Source organism: Protopterus annectens, chromosome 4.part1, assembly GCF_019279795.1.
Source record: "Protopterus annectens isolate FY-2018-M chromosome 4.part1, PAN1.0, whole genome shotgun sequence".
NCBI classification, from domain to species: Eukaryota; Metazoa; Chordata; order Ceratodontiformes; family Protopteridae; genus Protopterus; species Protopterus annectens.
The window spans coordinates 337890830-337903309 of NC_056734.1; positions in this window are offsets into that span (position 1 = coordinate 337890830).

Sequence of the window (12480 nt, forward strand, 5' to 3'; positions counted from 1 at the left end):
TCATGGAACACAACATCACCAACTTATAGCCCACAGACTCATGCGTGCCCATCACATACATACAGGGTGTTATAATATACACAACACACCAGTCATAGGTGAGTCTGTAGGCGGTCACACTGCAGCTCCACACAGCAGGCTACACAAGGCGATAGTCACTTACATCTTGCTGTCGGGTAACTGGTTCTGCAACATAACCTATGCACCCATACCACACCTCACCAGGTATGATGTGACTGTCATTCTCCATGTTAGTGTGACTGCCCTGAGATGTCACTTCACAGACTGCATGTGCAGGGACATGCAATAGCTCACCAGTGTTGTAGCCCTGAAGGTGTGGGCCTAGCCCTGGGGAGCATTATGCATTCATCTGGACCCGATACCACTGTACAACGACTGACTGTGTCACTTCAACAGTTGCCTATGCTTCTGCATTACACAGGCATCTGGAATCTGTCTGCTTTGACTGACCTGGTCAAACACAATGCTTTGGCACAGATGAACTGCACCTGTCAGCCCTGGGAGTACAGATCACATGTAAGGCTATTGCTGCTTCTATACTGCCTGTCTTGCACAGTTTCCAATAACAGTCACCGGCAGAACAAGAACTGGCAAGCAGAACATGGGGTCATGTGACACATTGCTTGCATCTTCCTCTGTGACACACGCAGGCAAGGCACACCTTATAATGCACCACTTCAATATCTCTGCAGTGACTGGGACCTGCCTCTAGGCTCTGCAGAGCACACCTGCAATGACAGGTTATAGACAGACCATACCTTTCAGGCACATACCTGGACCGGCACACCCACAGCTGGGTGTTCCCATATCCCGCTATGTTGTACACACATCCTGGCTAGTTACTTAGCACAATGCATCAGAGGTGCTCCACGTGCAACTAACTGTGTCCGGAACTGCTATACACATTGTAACAAGCTACAGATTCAACAACATACCCCACGGTTACCAGACCTCATTTGTTGGTGTACTGGACAGTAGGGCTCAGAAAGCTACTACTGATGTTTGACTGATACTACCACACACTTAACTGGGATAGCCACTCATGTACCGACACATGCATGAGTCTTAACCTCCACTCGGCTGGATCAACCCATACACACCACCTCCAAGACCAACATTAACCTTGACATGAACACTACCAACATGTGACTAGTGTTCCACACCTGGGGTTATCCCCTCATTGGTGGATTCCAAACATATGCTAATCAACCTTGTTAGCCACATCCCGGCACCACACCCTTCATGGCATACACAGTACATGAGTACTACAACACCTACTACAGACGTCTTATGACAGCGGTTGTTAATGTCATGACACCCATGCAGATGGACAATGCACTTACAAATGCTGAAACATACCCCAGTGCACTTCATTAGCATGTACACGACTGCATGGATCATGCTATTCCACACAGAGCCATGATGGTACACACCAGATAACAGACACCACTCTGGTGGTCAAGTTCCATGGACATAATGTACAACAACAGTTGGAGGCTGTTGCACAGTGGTGTACAATCCCATGGGTGGGGTAGCTCACTGGTCAGCCTTGGTAGGGCCATGGGATCCCTCATCACATACTCCAAGACTAGCTACGTAAATATTACTGCGACATTTTCCGGGGTGTACCACAAGGCATTATGGTGGTATGTCAGTAGTTGTTGGCAACACCCACATCTGCTCTCACATACAACAGTCACTCAGGAACATTACAGACCCAGGTGATGTTGGCAACATGCTGGCGGATGGATTCAATGCTAACATTACACCCTCTCACTCACTACAGGACCACAATCCATGCAGGAACATTGCGGTGTCCCTGCGGTCACACCTACACAGTAGTAACCAGCACTCTATATGTCCTGGGACACTGGCCCCATGTCATCTTCCAAAGTCCCAGTCTGTGATGTCCACAAACCTCTGAATGACATGTCTCCCCACTAGGCCACCATATTCAGTAATAGCCTTGTATCAGAGATTGTGGCCCCTGAATGGCACACAGCAACATTTATCACACTCCACACAAGTGGTACCACAATGCACGAGTGGGACTATAGTCCTACACACCTGACTGGACTGTTCTGCACGGCTATGAGGCACATCATCAAGGACATCATTAACAGAGACATTGTTGGGCTCCGGTCCTTTGATGCCACCTGGGTTGGACTTGTTAGAGCCAGAGCATGGCCCCTACACCTAGTGGACTCCTTTCATACAGTTACCAGGGTAGTTGATGATGGTACAGGAGTCCACACATCCTACATTGTCCTCTCATTGCCTTTCAGCACCATTCTCCATTCTGGTATTGACAACATACACATCCACCTGCACATTGTACCCTATGTCTCAGGATATTATGCAATGTGGCTCATGGACAGGACACACACAATGAGGGTAGCATATCATAGTACCTACTGCATTTCAGTTACATTTGCCATACCACAGTCCTCAGTCATTGGGCCCCTCATGTTCAGTATATGCTTCTCTGAGGTACAGTCTAGCACAGAGGGACTTTCCCTGCCTAGCTTTACAAACCCCTGCATACAAAGCACCATGATTGATCCACCAGCTGATACTGACTACATCCATACGGGTGTCATTGTGACAGATACCTGATATGAATATCATGGCCTCAAGCTTCATGACACAAGGTGCATGAACATTACCTTTGCATTACACCATTCACCCACTGACTATCACATAGGTGATAGTCCCCTACATACATGTCACATTGTACATGTTTGTAGTACACACGTATGTCGCACCCACTCCTGTGGTTACCGTATTTCCACTGTGGTGTGGATATCCTTTTACGTGGCCACACTTATCTGTACTGGGTGTGTAGCTGGTACATAGGCAACCATTGTACCTCTGAACTCAAGACGTCTACACACATTCAAGGGTACACCACCCCATTTAGGGTGTATCTTACACAACAGCTACAGCTTTACATACCACACCATTAACACACCATGACATTTACTGAGCTCCGGCAATTAAAGTATGCGGCTGAACTACGGACACCACGTCTGTACACATTTGCATACTACATAATCAGGGGTGACTTCTGCTGAATGGACAGGGCAAATGCCCACAACAATATTAATGGATATACTCCACATACACGACATAAGCAAAAGCCACTGTGAGCAAAATGCTCATGGATATGTGCACACACGCAACAATGAGTGGGATGTGCTTGAGGGTTACATTCCCAAACTGGTCACTCACCTTGCTTTGGAACATGAGCCCTATGTGCATCACGCAGGGACACTCAGTAGCACTGTTCATGTGATACCTCCCTTGGTGGTTGGGAGACACATGTATGCCAGGGATCAGTGCAGTGGCTGTAATGTGCAGAGGTGCAGGTAACACATGGCTCTGCTGTTCACAGGACACTACCCTAGAGAGGTGCCACTGGTGTGAACACTGTAGTTGTGCACTGCATAGTACCCCACTATGAACCTGTGAAGCTATTACATGTCCTGTGTGCATGGTTACTTGGTAGCCCTTCCATTTAGATTAGCTATCATGCTATTGCAATTTCCCGTGCCTGCAAGCCATATGTATCCTGTTATTGTACATGCCAATAGACGATACCTTTGGTATGCATGATATGCCTGTTATGCTGTGTAGAATATCTGACATATCTACCTACAATACTATACATTACACATATTTAACACAGTATCCCATAATGCAAAGCATACTTGCACAGCGGGACCACCTTAGACATGTCATTGTCGTTATATGGCCATACACATGCCTACTGTGACAGTATATCAACATATACTTTCCCCTGCTATGGCACGTACTTGTTGGACATACCCTACCACTGACAGTGGGTTGTATGGAAATGTTCTGTTTAAAGCCTTCATGTAGCATCCCTTGTGGTGTCTATGATGTGTACCTTGTGGCCCACTGCTGGACGCACAGTTTCTACATGCGTTAGTATGCTCAGCAAGACATCACTACATAAATACCTTTTCCCACTTTATGCATTGCGGACACTTTTAATTAATGCAAACCAGACTATACATACAGTAAATAATTAATAAAAAACATGCTATACATAAACTTACATACCGAGTGTTCTACATACCTTGTTATCGTTACAGACTTTCGTCTCTATCTCTCTTACACTGCTTAAACAGGTAGTTTGTATGAGCATACGGTTTGAATGTCTAGCAAGTCATCCTTATATACGTCAATACCTGTAACATGTGGTTTCTTCTGGCCAATTGGTGTTCCTGAGTGACTAATTACTTGCATATCAGCTGTGCAGATACTCCATTCGCCAATTACGCGCCAACAGTGGGGTATAATTTAATTCTCCACTTGGGCGCTGCCCATTTGCCCTACCTTCGGAGAGACGGCCTGTATTGTGTTTTGTTATGTGCAATTGCAACTGCTATGCATAGAGACAATTATACTTTGGATTCATGTCCCCCGTGGACTGTGTGTAGTATGTGGTTCAACATGTGGGTGTTCCTGTCATCCCAACGTCTGATAACGGACTATTGCAAACAAAACCTGTAATATTGCCGTTTGTTCCATTATATAATGGCTGCAATTTTGCATGGCTCCTTTAACTGTATCTCTCACAAGGTATGTTGATGGTTCTGCAGATGTAATTGACTAACTTGATGTTTGTGCTGTTATTGCAGTCTGTATTGCTATAGCTTCTAGTGTGGGGGATGTCGGTGGGTGTACGTAGCATATACAGGTTTGTGGGGCTTGCATTTCTACATATTCCATATATATATATATATATATATATATATATATATATATGTGTGTGTGTGTGGGCTCTGTCCCTAATTAAAGAGCTATCAGTTAGTAGACTTATGTTACCGGATTGTACATTCGGCCGTTGTTAATTGGTTTCTATATAGTATGCAGGTGAGGTTAATACTTCCATACCTCCGGAATTGCAGTGATATGTAAAAGGATATGTCTAACTGACAGCTATCCCGTGTATTTCTGTCCCAGATATTTGCAGTCATTGCGGTTGTGTTGGTAACAGAACCTCTTTGCCTTGGGTTGCCACCTTTTCATATGGCCATTGTTGGACACTTTGCAGGACGCACAGCGGTGTTTACAGGCCAACACATAGCCACGGTCAGTACACAGGTTAGCACATACTTTTATCCTCAATACATACCTATTGTGGGACTTTGGCTACTTATCATATTGCATGTAACATTTACATTTCTTACATACAGGCATAACTATTTAATGCAACTATTACATTATATATGGGACATATTAATGTCCTACAATCCCGGACATTTGCCCTTTGTAATGTTTTATGTCAGGACACACCTGCCCGGGTAGGGGCTGTCCCTCCTAATGTGGGACAGGTGGTAACCGTATGCCTACGGCTAGCTATACCCACACCTACCATAATGATAAACCTCCGAGTTGGCACTAACAGACACATGATGCGGACACAGACACACATTACAGTCACACGGAGATGCACACGGCACCCTCAACACACACATACACAGACTACGGTGCTCACAAACACTGTTGAACACAGTACCTACGTGGACCACAATACCGGCAGCGGTAATTAAATGTCCCTTCATATCATTATACTATTACTCGGGGTTGTACTTTTCCGGTACTGTGTTCTTTCGATCTTTCAGACTCGTGGTTACGCATGTTGGCATGTTTCACATTCCATAGTTGGCAGTATCCTATTTATTTGTACCTCCAAGGTGTTATGAATGTCGTTGACCTATCTATATATATTTGCAGATATTGCTGACTCCATATATATCAACATATATCACTCTATCGTCCTTTCTATCTGTATTATATATATGTATATATCTGTACATATATATATATATATATATATATATATATATATATATATATATATATATATATATATATATAGTATATATATGACAGGGAAAATGACAGGCAAGCTGCACCTTTCATTGTGTACTTGTTGGTGTATATTGTTTCCTGGACTCCGCACGTTTGTGTCTGTACCTGTCACATTACTCACCTGCCATAGGTTAGGGTTACCAGCTACCCCACTTTGCGAGGGACAATCCATCTTTGGGCAGTTGTGTCCTGCAAAATATTTGTGAACATGGCAAATGTCCTGGGATTTTAGAACCTACTTATTTCCTATAGTTTATATAATAGTTGCATAAAACAGTTATTCTGTATCTGAACCACCTATATGTTCTAGAATCAGAATAAGTAAGTAAACATTACAAGACTGAGCTTTTATCTAGGCAAAACAGTGAAGTTCTGCATTTCATACTGGCCGGGTGTATGTGTCGGCCTGCAGACATCTGACGTATGTCCCACATTGGTCATTTAAAGAGGTGGCAACCCTACCATAGGTACATCTTGCCTAGCAATAGTGTTAGGTGATTGTATACATGATTGTGTGTTCTACACCTGGCAGTGGTCATTTTACCCTTCAGACCAGGTGCTATTAGTACAGGGGTGAATAATGCTGGTTTCACCTGTTCTGGACATCATTGATGGTGATCTGCGCAATATTCGGTGTAGTTTATCCCTGTTTCGTGCATATCCATGTAGTCATATTTAAACGTCGCTTACCAGCAGTGGGCAATGCATATTCCCGGTAACGTGTGTTAAACATAATCTGCTGACCTGCATCCAACATGCATTACTCGTGCTTTCGGGATTACGTTACATCCCTTGCAGGACGTGGGACCGGGAACATGCACAACGGTCACTGCATTTAACATATGGCCATCTGGGATTTGTACACATGTTATGTCATTTTGTACATGGAGTATACTACGGCTGTTACTCCATACTGCACTCACATGGGTAACTCAGTTAGTTTACATATTGATGAGTCCAGTTAATGGTATGCCCATGTGATTTTTACTGGATGTGCTCCGGCATTGGGTATGTATATCTCAGTGAGCCACACATGATACTGTGCTACACCTTCAAATGACCGTGGGTGGAGCATGCTGGGGTGATGAATAGCTGTCATGGGTACACCACATGCCTTGAAACAACATCCATGATTATATTATGTGCAGCCCCTCATTAACGCAGCAGGGACTCTGTGCTGAGTGTGTGCAGAACAGTGCTTAGACACATGTGCTCCCACGATTGCCTCTGCTCCTCTACGTGACAGTTAGTTACTCAATGTTGTGGTGATAGCGGACACTGTTTGCCCCATTTGGCGTATGGCCTCTGACAGTCGGCCATGAACCTACCGTTGTACCTGGGAACCTATACACACAGCACCACCACATGGTGATAGGCGCATGTACTGTTCAGGCGTTGACATTCCTTGTTCCTATAGCTGTTGTGTGTACAATGTTTGAGGGCTGCCTATGTGGGATTCACACAGTGGGCCACCTATACATTACAATTTACAGGTGGTCGTGCTTGTGTGCCATCCATTTTACTGTGTGTGCAGGTGGAGAGGTGTGTCAGTCCGTAGGGGCCTACACTGTCAGTGTATATGCTATACGTTCCCTCTTTGCCAAGGCATAGGCATATTGAGCATGCCTCCGTCTGCCTACTGGGGCTGGCACAGTGTGTTCATGGTCTGAATCCCTCTGTGCCTGTGATGGCCTTGGCAATTGCGATGGGCTATGAGGGCCTTCACCATTTTGTCCCTGCTGCAGCTGTTTCCGCAGGATCATATTATGTAGCTTTGCACATACTATGACGATGTGGGCACACGTGCCTGGAGAGTACTGCAAGGTTCCACCAGATGTGTCCAAGCACCGGAACCATGATTTCAGCATCCCGAACACACGCTCTATGATGATTCTGGTTTGTGCGTGTGCCTCATTATGGCGTTCTTGCATGGGTGTGTGTGCATTTCTGATGTGAGTCATCATCCACAGCTCCAGTGCATAGCCAGCATCCCCCACAAGGTGGCCATGTGGGATATCCCCCCTGACAAATACCTGATACAGCTGTGAGGCATGCCAGATATGGGAGTCATGGTAGCTTCCAGGGCTGCAAGCACACACATCCATGCTAATGCCCTGGGCATTGCACACAACCTGGCAGTTGATGGAGTGGAATCCCTTGCGGTTTATGTAGCGCCTACCATACTCACCAGGTGGTGACTTGATTTGTATGTGCATGCAGTCTATCGCACCCAGTACCTCCAGATATTGTGCCACATGGTGGAAGTGACGCATATTGCTGGCCAATTCCTCCTGAGTTTAGGGGAAGTATATATGCTCATTGGCATGTGGTAACATGTCATCCAGGAACTGGTGTAGTACCCTGGATGCTGATGCCTGTGAGATCCCCATTAAATCTCCAGTTGGCCTTTTGAAAGGTACCTGTGGCTAGTATTCGCATGCTTACACATACCTTTGTGTCCACTGGAATGGGTTCCCCTCTCTTATTTCTGGTTCTCAGGCGTGGCCGGCACAGCTCCACTATTTGCTGTAAGATGTCCCTGTTCACCCTGTAACATTCTACTATCTCCAGATCATGTAGCCCCTGGTAGGTTACCCTTGGTCTGAACACTCTTCTCCTCCTCCGGGGCCTGCGGTGGTTGTTGGCATAATTCTCCACAACACCGTCAGTCTCTAACACATGCTTATGAATCACAGCTATGGCATCTCCCAACATGTAAATTTTAAAAGTTCCCCGTGTGTTTACACCTATGGTGCAGTGTTTGGGAATTCACAGATGTGTGTAGGATGCTTTCACACTTTATACTATTGTGCTGTGAACACCGATGATGTCATAGGGTGTGCATGTACAATCGTAGCTACAGGGTATCTTATGTGTTTTACTACTGGAACTACTATTGTGGTGCCTTTGGTGTTGAATTACATTTGGCTGCCGTGGATTATCTCTTGACCTTCCCTTTATATTTCTGCACATTCCACCTACCATTTTCTGGCATGCATCCAGCAGCCTGCTTTCATTTGTACTTTCCTAGACCTGGCGTATCTTGCATAATGTGTGCTATTGTCGGTCTACTGTCAGTTTGCTTTGCTCTGCTATGACAGATCTCCTATCTTTGCAATCCAATGCCTCCGCTCCTTTCTTTGCATTCCGATGCCTCCCCTATCCTGTTTTGCAGGTTTCTGAGAGCAGACTTGACAGCTGCCGTCGATTGGCCACCGTGAGTTGATTGGTGTTGATTGCTCATTAGTACGCCAATTACCCTACTTCGGCATTTCCTTCTTTTAATCTCCTGACCTTCCTGTTTGTGCTGTTGTTCACGCCACGTGCATCCGCTTACTGGGTTTCAGGCATGTTTTCATCCCCGTGCACATGCACTTTTGGGCACCATGTGTGCTTTCAACTAAACGATTCTATACCTTCCTCCCCACCCCTGTCCTGCAGCTTTGCTTAGCAATGGCCAGGCCAGTTTATATTGCTCCAATGTGCTTGCTGCTACAGTGGCACACCCCTCTGCTGATGTCATGTATCTCGTCTGAACCAATCCTTGGTATTATAGCACTGCGCCGTATGGTTCAACCTTCATCTGGCGGGACAGTTGTGATTCAGTATTATCTGCCGCATTTGCATGGCATTGACTACTAATTCATAGTTACCACGCCAAAAACTGTCGCAGGCCCTTAGCAACCCTTGCCCCTTGGTTGTGGTGTTCCATGCCTACCATTGTGTATTATGGTGTAAACCTGATTTCTATTACATTGCGATTTTATGACATTTTTATATATTTTCTTTATGTTCCAGTTTGTGCACACATGCCATGCGGTTGTACTGTGCGTTACTGTGGACATGACATTAAATGTTTTTTAGGTGTTGTGCATCTTTTCTTATGCCATTGGCTGTGTATTTAGCCATTGGCATATGCTAACTTTGTAATACATGAGTCTGGTCCGCTTCCAAAGCTCCGATGTTCTGTTTGGGGAAATGTAAACCGTGTTTTTTGGTTTACATTTCCGTGGGCTTACGCTACACCTGCACCACTTCATGAATCACTATCTGCCTTCATTTGCATGGTGCGACACTGCTCATGGGGAGATTAGCATACCTATGCTGAGGGCTGTGCAGTTCTGGTGTACGCCGGTAGTGCATGTGGTACTGGATCATACTTGAATCGCTCGACGGCCATATTTGGCATTATTCCGCCTATGCTACGCCTGTGCCTGGCGCAAGCTTCATGGATCCCGGGGTACATTTATTTATATGAAAGTTGTTCATTCATTTCTTAAGGATCCTACCTCCTTTTGTTTACATCCATTGCATTATTCAATACTTAATTTTCATTTTCCAGTAATTGATTTTCTGACAGTCACTAGTATTACACTTAATAAGGTGTTACTTTGTGTAGGCAATGCAGATCTAATATCCCAGCTCAAAACAATCATTTCCTTAGTTTCAATCATTTGTTTTCCCAACATTTTTGTCAAAGTATTCAGAAGAGAATTTTTAAATGCTTCCAACTCATTACATTCTCTAAAAACATCTCTCTCCTTCCTATCACATCACTGCTATCAGTCTGAGGAAATATACTCTGAAGATAATGTACACTATAGGTATGGGTTGTTTTGAATGGTGTTTCCTTTCACATTCAATGCACACAGGTTATTTTTTAACTTTGTGTAATGTACATTGTAGGCATGCTTATTGCCTTTATGTAATGTGCATTGTAGGCATGTGTATTACCTTTATATACTGTGCACTGTTGGCATGCTTATTAGCTTTATATACTGTGCATTGTTGGCATGTTTGTTACCTTTATGTACTGTGCATTGTTGTCAAGTTTATTACCTTTATGTACAGTGTATTGTTGGCATGCTTATTACCTTTATGTATTGTGCATTGTTGGCATGCTTATTAGCTTTATATACTGTGCATTGTTGGCACACTTATTACCTTTATGTACTGTGCATTGTTGGCATGCTTATTACCTTTATGTACTATGCATTGTTGGCACGCTTATTACCTTTATGTACTGTGCATTGTTGGCATGTCTATTACCTTTATATACTGTGCTTTGTTGGCATGTTTATTACCTTCATGTAATGTGCATTCTAGGCATGCTTATTTCCTTTATATACTGTGCATTGTTGGCATGTTTGTTACCTTTATGTACTGTACATTGTTGGCACACTTATTACCTTTATGTACTGTGCATTGTTGGCACGCTTATTACCTTTATATACTGTGCATTGTCGGCATGTTTATTACCTTTATGCACTGTGCATTGTTGGCATGCTTATTACCTTTATGCACTGTGCATTGTTGGCATGTTTTATTACCTTTATGTACTGTGCATTGTTGGCATGTTTGTTACCGTTATGTACTGTACATTGTTGGCACACATATTACCTTTATATACTGTGCATTGTTGGCATGCTTATTACCTTTATGTACTGTGCATTGTTGGCATGTTTATTACCTTTATGTACTGTGCATTGTTGGAATGTTTGTTACCTTTATGTACTGTACATTGTTGGCACGCTTATTACCTTTATATACTGTGCATTGTTGGCATGCTTATTACCTTTATATATTGTGCATTGTTGGCATGCGTATTAGCTTTATATACTGTGCATTGTTGGCACGCTTATTACCTTTATGTACTGTGCATTGTTGGCATGCTTATTACCTTTATGTACTATGCATTTTTGGCACGCTTATTACCTTTATGTACTGTGCATTTTTGGCACATTTATTACCTTTATATACTGTGCTTTGTTGGCATGTTTATTACCTTTATGTAATGTGCATTCTAGGCATGCTTATTACCTTTATATACTGTGCATTGTTGGCATGTTTGTTACCTTTATGTACTGTGCATTGTTGGCACACATATTACCTTTATGTACTGTGCATTGTTGGCACGCTTATTACCTTTATATACTGTGCATTGTCGGCATGTTTATTACCTTTATGTACTGTGCATTGTTGGCATGCTTATTACCTTTATATACTGTGCATTGTTGGCATGTTTTATTACCTTTATATACTGTGCATTGTCGGCATGTTTGTTACCTTTATGTACTGTACATTGTTGGCACACTTATTACCTTTATGTACTGTGCATTGTTGGCACGCTTATTACCTTTATATACTGTGCATTGTTGGAATGTTTGTTACCTTTATGTACTGTGCATTGTTGGCACACTTATTACCTTTATGTACTGTGCATTGTTGGCACGCTTATTACCTTTATATACTGTGCATTGTCGGCATGTTTATTACCTTTATGTGCTGTGCATTGTTGGCATGCTTATTACCTTTATGTAATGTGCATTGTTGGCATGCTTATAGTTTATACCAATGTTTGGTATGCTGGATTATCATTGCTATTCTTATTTAATGTTTCTTTTTCTGCTGCCTTTTCAGTACTGGAGCATTTCTCCCATTGCCTGTACAGAAAGGGGATCTTTGTGACCAGTCGAACTTTCCCAGTAGAAAAAAAAGCATATAAAGAATGCTTAATCGGAGTATAAAAAATATTTATGGAAACAATTCCATGCA